At 42.7% G+C, this 13,607-nt stretch overlaps 1 protein-coding gene and 1 pseudogene across 1 annotated transcript in view; both read right to left on the bottom strand.

Moving 5' to 3' along the window:
- LOC132393532 (neural cell adhesion molecule 2-like) overlaps positions 1–13,607 on the bottom strand; it is a 1,581,614-nt gene that overhangs the window by 631,241 nt on the left and 936,766 nt on the right. The window lies entirely within an intron of this gene.
- Positions 1–13,607, bottom strand: part of LOC132392418 (elongation factor 1-alpha 1-like) — a 99,428-nt pseudogene that overhangs the window by 32,695 nt on the left and 53,126 nt on the right.

Below are 13,607 nucleotides of genomic sequence, written 5' to 3'. Positions count from 1 at the left end.
TCCTGTACTTTATGGTCACTATGGACTCGATGAGCCAAAAAGCTGATTTCTGTGTTGTCTGACTCTGCTAGTCTGTATCAGTTCCAGGGATCCTATGGTCAGAGTTATCATGTGATTGGGTTGTACAGTACAGAAACAGGCCCGTTGCACAACTCATCAAAGCTGAATAAACTACCTATCCACACAAATCCCATTTGCTGCATTAAATCCACATCTCTCAGTGCCTTTCTATCCAAAAACCTTTCCCCAGATTTTGAACTCTCTCAGATAAATGATTCCTTCATAGAACATGGAACAGAAAACAAGACAGCTTGGGAACAGGCCCTTCAGCCCACAAGGTAGTGCCGATCCAATTAAATTTGTAATCAAACGGTCAACTAAACGAATCCCCTCTGCCAACACAATATGCTTTCATTCTCCTCAAAATCATGTCCCTATCTAAACATCTCTTAAAACTCTCTGGCAGCATCTATAGGGAGAAGCGCTGTCGACGTTTCGGGCCGAGACTGATGCACCATCAATAACTCTCGGAGACGTGAGGCGAGATATAGGCTTCATGGTGCATTTCCACAGATTTCACTTCAGTGGTGACTGGATTGGGAGCAAACTGCACCAACATGGATGGTTTCAGAACACCTGTCTCAACCCGACTGACTGGTACTGTGCCAATGCCACCAATCTTGTAGACATCCTGGAGAGGGAGATGAAGAGGTTTCTCTATTGGGCACTCTGGAGGCTGAATGCAGTCGAGGGCTTCAAGCAGCGTGGTACCAGAGAGGTTTTCATTTTTCCTGGTAATTGACCAACCTTTGAACCAGCTCAAATTCTGACTTTGTTCTAGCATGTTGTCACCATTCCAACCAAATATGGGAACAAATGCTACAGTTGCTGGGTTATAGCCGATCTTCTTGATGTATGTGCTGACTTCCTTCATGATTTCATTGTATCTTGCCTCGCTGAATGGGGGTTCAGTAGAGTCCATCTTGTTGATACCAATGATGCGCTGCTTGACACCCAAGGTGTAGGCAAGCAGAGCATGTTCCCTTGTCTGTCCGTTCTTTGAGATACCAGCTTCAAACTCCCCCACTCCAGCTGCAACTATCAGCACAGCGCAGTCAACCTGTGAGGTTCCAGTAATCGTGTTCTTGATGGTCTCTGTGTCCTGGGGCATCAATGATGGTGATGTAGTACTTTGAAGTTTCAAACTTCCAAAGAGAGATGTCAATGGTAATACCACGCTCACGTTCAGTCTCGGGTCTCAGCCCGAAACATCGACAGCGCTTCTCCCTATAGATGCTGCCTGGCCTGCTGTGTTCTACCAGCATTTTGTGTGTGTTGTTGTTTGAATTTCCAGCATCTGCAGATTTCCTCGTGTTTGCTCTTAGAAGTCTCTAATGTATCTGCTTCTACAACCACCCCAGGCAGCACCTTCCAGCCGCTCAACACCCTCTGTAAAAAACTTGACCCTCCCTTGCCTCTCCTTTGAAATTACCCACTTTCACCTTGAATGCACACCCTCTGGTATTAGACATTTCAACCCTGAAAAAGATGGTTTCTCTCATAATCAGTTTATTCTTTGTCTCTTCTCCACAACTTCCCACAGCCACCCCCTATGCTACCATCCCTCCCCAATCCCAACCACAAATCACAAATTCAGATAAAATTTATATCTAGTCACCTTGATTGCCCAACACATAAATGATACTCTGACCATCTGGAGAAAAATAAATCAGTTGTTATCAATAGCTGCAATCACTTCACGGTGATTTTTATAACAAAATAAGCTTGGGTCTCATGGTAATGGCACCAATAAACCTCTCGCAATTTGCTATGGCTACAATGGATATTTTCTATGTAAACAAGTCACAGTACAGTTCCAAAAGTGGTCAATAGGTGGCAGGGTTGCACATTTCTACCTCAAAAGCAAGAGGCACGTTTCAAAGTTTCAGATAAAATATATTATTAAAGTACATATATGTCACTATATACAACCCTTAGACTCAATAAATCCAATAACTATAATAGAATCAATGAAAGACTGCACCAATTAGGCATACAATTTGTGTACATGTACTGTACTGTATTTTAACTCCAGAGAAAAATAACTGAGCAAAATTTAATCACAAAAAAAAATCAGACCTATACTGGGTCAGCAACTTTTCCATAGACAATGCCAGACCTCCCGAGTTCCTCTCGCATTTTGTGTGTGTTGCTTTCTTTTAGGAACCAGTCTACAAGCTGGAAAATTAGCAAGAGATACCTCTTTCCACAAACAAGATTAAAGCAAGGGCACATTTAAAGTTAGTTAACTTGTTTTATCCACATAGTCTTCGACTACAACTGTCTATGGAATTCTAGTAAGTAAGAGGCTCTTCTCTGAGCACTGATAAGTTCAAAGCTCTTCTCTATCAAAATAACCTTTCAGTGAAAATGAATGACATTGGACTAACTGGATTAAGTGATGCATGAATATATATGGAATAAACTGCATACCGAAAGGGCTATAACAAAGGAAGGGATAATTAATTGGCAATTTATTATTTAATTAATTGTACACTTAATCATGATAATATTAATTTATGTGTTGTGTGTGAGTTCTTCACGCTGTGTTGTGCACCTTGGACCGGAGGTGCATTTTTTTTTATTTAGTAGTATACATGGATACAGTTGAGTGACGATAAACTGACAGTGAACTTGAACTTGTCATGGGCATGATTCTTTGGTATTATATAGAGGGTGCCAAGGAGGGGACTGCTGGGGGATGAACCTTGGGAACTTACAGGGAAACTTCTGACAGGTCCAATCAACCTGTCCAGGTAGAGGACAATGGCATCATTTCATTGCCAGCTTCAGCTGAGTCCAGAAATGGGCTTAGAATTAATAAAATAGGAATTGAGGTCACTGTCACAGCAAAGAGTTAAGATGCTCATGAGTCCAAATGTAGAGTATTGTGTGCAGTTCTGGTCACCTGCCTACAGGAAAGATATTAATAAGATTGAAAGAGTGCAGAGAAAAGTTACAAAGATGATGCTGGGACTTGAGGACCTAAGTTGTAGGGAAAGGTTGAATAGGTTAGGACTTCACTCTCTGAAGCATAGGAGATTGAGACAAGATTTGTTAGGGGTGTACAAAATTATGAGGGGTATAGTTAGGGTAAATGCGAGCTTGCTCTTTCCATTGAGGTTGGGTGAGACTAGAACTAGAGGTCATGGGCTAAGGGTGAAAGGTGAAATGTTTAACAGGGAGCTTCTGCACTCAGAGGGTGGCACAAGTGTGGAACGATCTGCAGAAGTGGGTGATGTGGATTTTTCATTGCAGCTTTTGAGAAAAGTTTGGATCAGTACATGGCTGTGGTCCAGGTGTGGATTGAAGAGATGAGACAGATACTGATCAGCACAGGCTAGATTGGCCAAAGGGACTGTTTCCATGCTGGATGCTCTATGACTCTGTGACTTGTGTAAGACTGATAGAGAGAAGAGTCTGTAGCAACACACAGTCACACAGTATAGAAAGAGGCTATTCAACCCACTGAGTACATGCTGACCCAGTTATATGAATCACATTTGATTTTCCCTTCATTCCCAACAAGCTCCCCAGATCTGGAATATTTCTTGGTATTTAATCTCATGAAATTCCTTTCTAGGTTTTCAAACAAATTCTACTATTATTATTTGCTGTGTTTTACATTTTATAAGTTGGACTGTTACTCAGTTTCAAACTTGCAAATAAGATTACTGTTGCGTTCTGTATGGCATCAGGGTGATGCAGATAAGAGGCAGCAGAGAGGATTACAGACAATAGACAATAGGTGCAGGAGTAGGCCATTCTGCCCTTCTAGCCAGCACTGCCACTCAGTGTGATCATGACTGATCAGTACCCTGTTCCTGCCTTCTCCCCATATCCCTTGACTTCGCTATCTTTAAGAGCTCTATCTAAGAGCTCTTTCTTGAAAGCATCCAGAGAATTGGCCTCCACCGCCTTCTGAGGCAGAGCATTCCATGAATCCACAACTCTCTGGGTGAAAAAGTTTTTTCCTCAACTCCATTCTAAATGGCCTACCCCTTATTCTTAAACTGTGGCCTCTGGTTCTGGACTCCCCCAACATTGGGAACATTTTTCCTGCCTCTAGCATGTCCAATTCCTTAATAATCTTATATGGTTCAATCAGATCCCTTCTCATCCTTCTAAATTCCAGTGTATACAAGCCCAATTGCTCCAATCTTTCAACATATGACAGTCCCGCCATCCCGGGAATTAACCCCGTGAACCTACGCTGCATCCCTCAATAGCAAGAATGTCCTTCCTCAAATTTGGAGACCAAAACTGAACCCTGTTTATCTATTGGGTTATGTTACTCTGGTCTCCTTTTTCATAGTAGTGTGGCCCCTCCATAAGACTTAAGTATTAGGCCATTCAGCCAATAGAGTCTGCAATGCCATGCCATCATGGCTGATTTAGTATCCCTCTCAACCCCATTCTCCTGCCTTCTCCCCGTAACCTTGATATCCTGACTTATCAAGAACCTATCAACCTCCACTTAAAAAAATCCCAATGATTTGGCCTTCATAGCCATCTGTAGCAATGGATTCAAAAGAGACACCACCATCTAGCTAAAGAAATTCCTCCTTATCTTTGTTCTAAAGGGGACAACCTATCCTGAGGTTGTGCCCTCTGGTCCTAGACTCATATTTCTCTACTCCCTGTCTGTTCATGTGTCTGTCTAATCCCCACTTGATAGGCATCCCCCCTCCCCACATCCATTCTGTGCCCTCTCGTCCTAGACTCTCCCACTATAGGAAACATCCTCTCCATTCTCTGTCTAGGTCTTTCAATATTTTGTAGGTTTCTATGAGATATTCTGTTATTCTTCAGTGAATACAGGCCCAGGGACACCAACTGCCCCCTCACATGTTAACCCTTTCATTGCTGGGATCATTCTTGTGAACCTCCTCTGGACGATCTCCAATTCCAACACCTTCTTTCTTCGATAATGGGCCTAAAACTGCGCACAATACTACCAGTGTGACTTGATCAATGCCTTATAAAACCTCAGCTCACTTCAAATCAGTTACAGTACCAAGGGTTGCATCTTCAGCTAAGACAAGAGTAGAGTCGAGACACTGTTATGTAAAATGGGCTCATCATCCAAAGATCAGGATCAATGGTCCAGAGATGCTAATTGATTTCCCTTCTTCATGGCAGAGAATGAAAATCTAGCTAATTAAATATACCTGGCAAAGGACAGTATAACACAGGCAATGACCATGATGTGAAATTAAACTAATCCCATCTGCCTGCACACGATCCATTTCAGAATCAGAATCAGGTTTAATATTACCAGCATATGCTGTTAAATTTGTTGTCTTTGTGTCAACAGTACATTGTAATACATAATAGAAAAATGTGAATAACAGTAAAATATATATATAGATACACACACACACACACAATAGTTAAATTAAATAAGTTCTGCAAAAATAAAAATAAAAAAGTAGGAAAGTTGTGTTTATGGATTCATTGTCTGATGGTAAAGGGGAAGGAGCTGTTCCTGAATCAGGCTCCTGTATCTCCTGACGAAGGGTCTCAGCCCGAAACATCGACAGTGCTTCTCCTTATTGATGCTGCCTGGCCTGCTGTGTTCCACCAGCATTTTGGGTGTGTTGTTTGAATTTCCAGCATCTGCAGATTTTCTCATGTTTGCTCCTGTATCTCCTTCCTGATGGTAGGAATGAGAAGGGAGCATGCCCTGGATGATGAGTGTCCTTAATCATGGATGCTGCCTTTTTGAGCATCACTCCATTTCCTATTGTTTCCTACATGGTCATGTGTTTATCCAAATGTCTCTTACGTATCACTATCATGTCAATATCAGCACTTCCCTTGGCAGTGCATTCCAGATTAAAGATTAGTTTCATTTGTCACATGTACAGTGAAATGTGTTGCTTGTGTCAACGGCCAACAGACTAAATATGTGCTGGGTCAGCCTGCAAGTGTTGCAATGTATCTGGTGCCAGCATAGCCTGGTCAAAATTGACTAAACCCTACTGATTGTATGTTTTGGAAATGTGGGAGGGAACCAGAGAACCTGGAGGGAACCCATGTGGTCACAGGGAAAACGGTACAAACTCCTTTCAGACAATGTCGGGAGCAGAACTCTAACTGCCATCACTGTACAGTGTTATGCTCGTTGCTATGCTGCCACGCCAGCACCTACCATTCTCTGTGGAATAAAAGTTACCACACAACAGGTAAGACATGTTAGGCTTTTCAACGATGACCAGATTCATTATAGAAATGTTCTCCTTTTCACGTTTCACATGTTACAGGCTCTCACTACTGAGTACGATTTGGTCTGTTTACCTGTCATATAAATAAATCTGAAGGGTGATCTAACATCTTTAACATTCTGAAAGGTTTGGACACAGAGATGAGGGGGAAAGAAACTTTCAGGGAAGAAGCAAAATATTGAAGCTAAGCAAATTATCAGGAGAATCAGAAGGAAAGCTCTCAACACAAATGATACATTTCACGGTATATTTCGATGAAGTGGTGTAAATACTCGAGCTGAGTGTAATATTATCCAGAGGGCTTGTCTATTTGTGGATCCTCAGGTGGCAGTAGTGGCCGATCCACGTAACCAGGAAGTTAGGATGAATCCCTTAATGGAGAACACCAGTGTGTGACTTAGTTTAACGTGGGAAGCCACCACTCAGTTCTTGACAGTTTGGTGTCAGGAACGCAAGAATACTGGGAACCTTCACTGTTGCTGCCTTCCTCCTTCTTCACTGCTGTTGGAATGTGTCATCATCTTCTGCCAGCTCCACCATTGAGGACTTGGTTGGACTGCTCTTTGCCTGGATCCTCCTGCCATGGGCGACCCTATCAGGAGTAAAGTGCCAGATGGCTAAACTCCTGGTGACACCACCCTCAGCATTTCATGAACTTACAAGCCTCTCCGCCACAACAAGGCGATGATATTCAGAGAAGATTTCGATAACTTGAATCATGAACCATCATCATTATCATTATGTGCTGAGTTGTGTTTATGGTCTTTCATCTGTCTTTAATCTGGCTTATCTTTTTCTCTATCTAAGACCATGACTATACTTGGCAAATTTTTCTACAGAAGTAGTTTGCCATTGGTGACTTTTAGGCAGTGTCTTTACAACACCCCAGCCGTCATCAATACTCTCAGAGTATCTCCACCCCTTGCATCTCAGTCATGGAGAAGGGTCTCGGCACAAAATGTCGACTGTTCACTCTTTTCTGCTGATGCTGCCTGACCTGCTGAATTCCTCTAGCATGTTGTGTGTGTTGCTTTTGATTTCCAGCATCTGTTGATTTTCTTGTGTTTGTGATTTACTCATCGGAGATTGTCTGCCTGGCGTCAGTTGTCACAAAACCAAGACTTGTGATATGCATCAGCTGCTCATACTACCATCCACCACCTAGACATCGAATTTACAGCACATCACAGGCCCTTCGGCCCACAATGTTTGCCGGCCATGGTAATCTACTCTAGAAGCTGCCGAGACTTTCCTTACTGCATAACCTTCTATTTTTCTAAGGTCCCTGTACCTATCTAAGAGCCTCTTAAAAGACCTATCGCATCTGCCTCTACTACCATTTGCTGGCAGTGCATTCCATGCACCCACTGCTCTGTGTGAAAAACTTACTCTGACATCTCCCTTGTACCTACTTCCAAGCAGCTGAAAACTACAACTCCTCATTTTAGCATTTCAGCCCTGGGAAAAAAGCCTCCAGACAGCCACATGATCAATGCTTCTCATCACATTATGCTCCCATGGCTTCACGTGCCCATGGTCGGGGATAGGTGGGGCGGCTAATCAGATGCTACACCTTGCCCAAAGGTGTCATGCAGGCCAGCAAAGGGAAGGAGCACCTTACTCCTCCTTTGGTAGAGACGTGTCTCCACCCCACCTGCGAATCATGAAAAACTTGGAATACTGAAAATAAATGATGACCAGATTTAAGAACCACTCCTTCCTTCCCCACAGCTATCAAACTTCTGAATCAGTCACCTCTTTCACGTCCCCTTCCTCCTTCTCAGACTCTTAATTCTAGCCCTTTCAGTCTGTGTGGCAGTTTAGATTTCTTTTCATTGTACTGCTGACTGCTCTGCTACACCTTGCTTCATTCTATTGCTCAGCGCTCCTGTTGCTTTATTGTTCTCAGCATTACCATGTACACTGTTCCTCTGCAATCCTCACAAAAGCAAGAAATTTCATAGCACTCCAGTGTATAAAACAATAAACTAATCTGAATGGGAATGTGGATTTCACCTTCACGGTGAGTGGTGAGGTGAATCTTATTGATGCATTAACAGTGGCTACATAAGCACTTGACACACTGCAAAGCTGTCCTGGTAGGAGTTGGAGGAGGAATTATGGAGAGACCATAAGATATAGGAGCAGAATTAGGCCACTTGGCCCATCGAGTCTGCTCTGTCGTTTCATCATAGCTGATCCAATTTTCCTCTCAGCCCCAGTCTCCTGCTTTCTCCCTGTATCCCTTCATGCTCTGACCAGTCAAAAATCTATTAACCTCTGCCTTAAATATACATAAAGCCTTGGCCTTCACAGCTGCCTGTGGCAAAGAATTCCACAGATTTACCACTCTCTGGTTAAAAAAATTCCTCCTCATATCCATTTTAAAAAGACATCACTCTATTCTGAGGCTGTCTTCTGGTCTTAGACTCTCCCACATTAGGAAATACCCTCTCCACAACCACTCTATCAAGACATTCCACAATTCAGACAGACAGACATACTTTATTGATCCCGAGGGAAATTAGGTTTCGTTACAGTCGCACCAACCAAGAATAGTGTAGAAATATAGCAATATAATACCATAAATATTTAAATAATAATAAGTAAATCATGCCAAGTGGAAATAAGTCCAGGATGAGCCTATTGGCTCAGGGTGTCTGACACTCTGAGGGAGGAGTTGTAAAGTTTGATGGCTACAGGTAGGAATGACTTCCTATGACGCTCAGTGTTGCATCTCGGTGGAATGAGTCTCTGGCTGAATGTACTCCTGTGCCTAACCAGTACATTATGGAGTGGATGGAAGACATTGTCCAAGATGGCATGCAACTTGGACAGCATCTTCTTTTCAGACACCACTGTCAGAGAGTCCAGTTCCACCCCCACAACATCACTGGCCCTACAAATGAGTTTGTTGATTCTGTTGGTGCCTGCTACCCTCAGCCTGCTGCCCCAGCACACAACAGCAAACAGGATAGCACTGGCCACCACAGACTCGTAGAACATTCTCATCATCGTCCGGCAGATGTTAAAGGACCTCAGTCTCCTCAGGAAGTAGAGACGGCTTTGCCCCTTCTTATAGACAGCCTCAGTGTTCTTTGACCAGTCCAGTTTATTGTCAATTCATATCCCCAGGTATTTGTAATCCTCCACCATGTCCACACTGACTCCTTGGATGGAAATAGGGGTCACCGGTGCCTTAGCCCTCCTCAGGTCCACCACCAGCTCCTTAGTCTTTTTCACATTAAGCTGCAGATGATTCTGCTCACACCACATCACAAAGTTTCCCACCCTGTACTCAGCCTCATCTCCCTTGCTGATGCATCCAACTATAGCAGAGTCATCAGAAAACTTCTGAAGGTGGCAAGACAATTCGATAGGTTTCAATGAGGTTCCCCATCATTCTTCTGAATTCTGGTGAATACAGGCCCAGAGCCACCAAACGCTCTTCATATGACAAGCCATTCAATCCTGGAATCATTTTCGTGAACCTCCTTTGAACCCTCTCCAGTTTCAGCACATCCTTTCTAAGATATGGGTCCCAAACCTGTTCACAATACTCCACATGAGGACTTGCCAATGTTTTAGCGTTACATCCTTGCTTTTATATTCTAGTTCTCTTGAAATGAATGCTAACATTGCACTTGCCTTTCGCACCACAGACTCAAACTGCAAATTAGCCTTCAGGGACTCCCAATTCTCCGTTTTATGTATTTTCTCTCCATTTAGAAAATAGTCAACACTTTCATTTCTTCTTTCAAAGTGCATGACCATACACATCCCAACACTGTATTCCATCTGCCATTTTTTTTCCCATTCTCCTAATCTGTCTCAGTCCCTCTGCAGCTTCTCTACTTCCTCAAATCTAACTGCCCCTCCACCTATCTTCATATTGTCTTCAAACTCTGCAACAAAACAATCAACTTCATCATCCAAATCAGAGAGATATAACATAAAAAGAATCGGTCCCAACACAGACCCCTGTGGAACACCACTACTCACTGGCAGCCAACCAGAAAAGGCTCTGTTTATTCCCGCTCTTTGCCTCCTGCCAATCAGCCGCAGCTTTATTCATGCTAGAATCTTTCCTGTGACATCCTGGGCTCATAGCTTGTTAAGCAGCCTCATGTGTTTAACGTGGGAGAACAGGTTTGAGGATCCAATGAAATGAATCCAATGAATAGAGGAATATGGATAACCCTAGGTAATTTCTAAAGAAAGTACATGTTCAGTGCAGCATTGTGGGGCTGAATGGCCTATGTTGTGCTGGAGGTTTTCTATGTTTCTGTCTTTTTATGAAACAGGAAACATTGATTTAGAAATGGGTGTGTAAGGTGTTTATTTAACAAACAGTGGAACACTCAATCAGGTATTAGGTAAACAAGCATTTGTCTAAACTATCCAAAGCCACTACACCACACATTCAGTTACCCTTTAAATGAACAGGTACTCTGCTAAAACTCCCCCATTTATAAAATCAAAGATGTAAGCATGCTACGAACGGATACTTAACTAAAGAAACAAAGGGGGTCTGTTCATATCTGTCGAGCTTTTTCCCAATGGTCCTTCAGGACTGGCTATGAATTCAGCCTGAACTTGTACCCATGGGTGGCAGAAAGAAAAGGAGCAAACCCTCACAAATGCCACCTTTTATACCCCCAGGGTGCCTGGAACCAGAGATGGGCACCAGTGGGAAAAAGGACACTGCAAACTTTAAAAGAATTAATCAGCATGATTTTGAACAGAATCAACTACACCTCCAAAGAACAACATGCGGCACCTTGTCAAAAGCCTTCGGAAAATCCAAGTACACAACATTAACCAACTCTCCTTTGTCAATCCTGCATATTATATCTTCAAAAACTTCCACCAGATTTGTCAGACGATTTTCCTTGAGGAAACCATGGAAACTATGGACTATTTTATCATGTGCCTCCAAGTACCCTGAAATCTCATCCTTATCAATTCCAACATCTTCCCAACTACTGAAGTCAGAATAACTACCAGCCATTGAGGTCAGAATAACTGGCCTATAGTTTCCTTTCTTCTGTGTCTCTCCCTTCTTGAAGAGTGGAGTGACATTTGCAAGTTTCTAATCTTCCAGAAACATTCCAGTAACTAGTGATTCCTTAAAGATCATTACTAATGCCTCCACGATCTCTTCTGCCACCTCTTTCAGAACCTTGGGGTGCACACCATCTGGTCCAGGTGACTTCAAACCTTTCAGTTTACCAAGAACCTTCTCTCTAGTAATGATAACTTCACATGCCTCATGATCCCTGACACCTGGAGCTGTCACCATACTGTATTTGACATATTGTGAGCAATTTTGGGCTCTGGATTTATGGAGAGATGTGCTGGCCGAGGAGACAATCCAGAAAAGGTTCACAAGGCTTGGTGAAAGGCTTGGTGTATGAAGAGTAATTGATGTCTCTGTACCTGTGCCTGATGGAGATCAGATGGGTAGGGAATAGGAGAAGGGGGTCTCATTGAAGCCTACTGAATGCTGAAAGGCATGGTTAAAGTGGACGTAGGGAGGATGTTTCCATGAGTAGGAGGGTCCAAGATCTGAGAGCACAGCCCTCAAAGGGCTGAAAAAGGGATGAAATGAGATGAGGATTTTTTTCAGTTTAAGGGTGGTGAATTTGTAGAAGTTGTTGCCTCAGAAGCTGTGCAGGTACTTGGGTGCATTAAGATCAGAGATTGACAGATTCATGATGGCAAGGGGATTAAGAGTTACAAGTAGAAAGCAAGAGAATGGGGCTGTAAAAATATCAGACATAAATGAATGATGTACCAAATGTGATGGGACAAATAGCCCACAGTATCTTATCTAATGTTTTATATGGTTAAGGTTTTAGTTCAAAGGTACTTTTTCAGAACAGGAATAGAGAATCAACGGCACCCAAGACACTGTCCAGAACATCCAGTATTCTTAATGCCGCTTCTGAAATTTGCTATCGTTCTCAGTTCCTTTTGACAGGTTTTCAGCTGGATTTGTTTCTTTCTTCATGGATGCTGACTGGCTTGCTGAGATTTCCAAGCATTTTTTCTGTTTTTATTTCAGATGTCCAGCGTCTGCAGTTGATTTGTTCGGAGCTGAAGCTTCCAGCTGGTGGCGTGAAAAATGCGTGGCACACAGGCTTGAAGTGGCAATGGGAAAACTGCCTCCTTCGAGTGAGGCAGAGCTCAGAGCAATGGGAGGGTGCATCTGGACCATGACATGGATTTTAGAGCAATTTGGCATTTCATCAACAGAGCTAATTATAAAATTAATCAAAACTAGTTAACGTTCAAAGCAGAAATAATAAAAGAAACAGCATGCAGCTGAAGTGACAGTACATTGGAGAGCTCCTAAAGTCTCCAGGAATAGCACCAGCTGAGTGTAGCCGAAGACAAATTTATTTTTTATTTACTGAGATCGTGTGGAATAGGCTCTTCCAGCCCTTCGAGCTGTGCCTCACAGCTATCCCCGATTCAATCCTTGCCTAATCACATGACAACTTACAATGACCAATTAACCTTCCAACCGGTATGACTTTAAAGTTCAAAGTAAATTTTCTTATCAAAGTACATATACATCACCATATACAACCCTGAAATTCATTTTCTTGTGGGCAAAATCAGATTATCTACAGGATAGTAACTGCAGCAGGATCAGTGAAAGATCAACCAGAGTGCAGAAGTCAACAAAGTACGCAAATGAAAATATAAATAAATAGCAATAAATAATAAGAACATGAGATGACAAGAGTCCCTGAAGTGAGATAATTGGTTGAAGGAACATGTCAATGGAGTGTGAATGTAGTTATCCTCTTTGTTCAAGAGCCTGATGGTTGTGGTTTGGTAACTGGTCTTGAACCTTTGGACTGCAAAAGGAAACCAGAGCTCCTGGAGGAAACCATGCCATCACAGGAAGAAAATACAGACTCCTTACAGGTTGCAGAGGGAATTGAACCTGGGTCACTGGTACTCTAAAGTGTACTAACCACTATGCTACTGTGCTGCCCCAGGCAGTAGGGCATCCACTATAATGTAAAATACTGCCTTTTGCCGGCAAATTGTAACATGCAGGTGTCTGCCTTTGTTACACGGTACAGGAGAATGCAGAGATGACCAGGAAGTTGCGGACATAGTCGGTTTGGTGTGTGGCTCTTCTGTACTTTCTAGTTTCTAGCTCCTTCGTGTGACAGGCCACATTAGCTTTTTAAATTTCTCTTGTATTTTTGTCACCTTTGAAACCACATAGATTGGATATGGTAATTGATAATTCCAGATATACAAGCTCCTGTGAGTTCATAGGTGGGAAGTCCTTGTACA

This window comes from Hypanus sabinus, chromosome 4, assembly GCF_030144855.1.
Source record: "Hypanus sabinus isolate sHypSab1 chromosome 4, sHypSab1.hap1, whole genome shotgun sequence".
NCBI classification, from domain to species: domain Eukaryota; kingdom Metazoa; phylum Chordata; class Chondrichthyes; order Myliobatiformes; family Dasyatidae; genus Hypanus; species Hypanus sabinus.
This window is presented reverse-complemented; position numbering and strand designations above follow the sequence as displayed.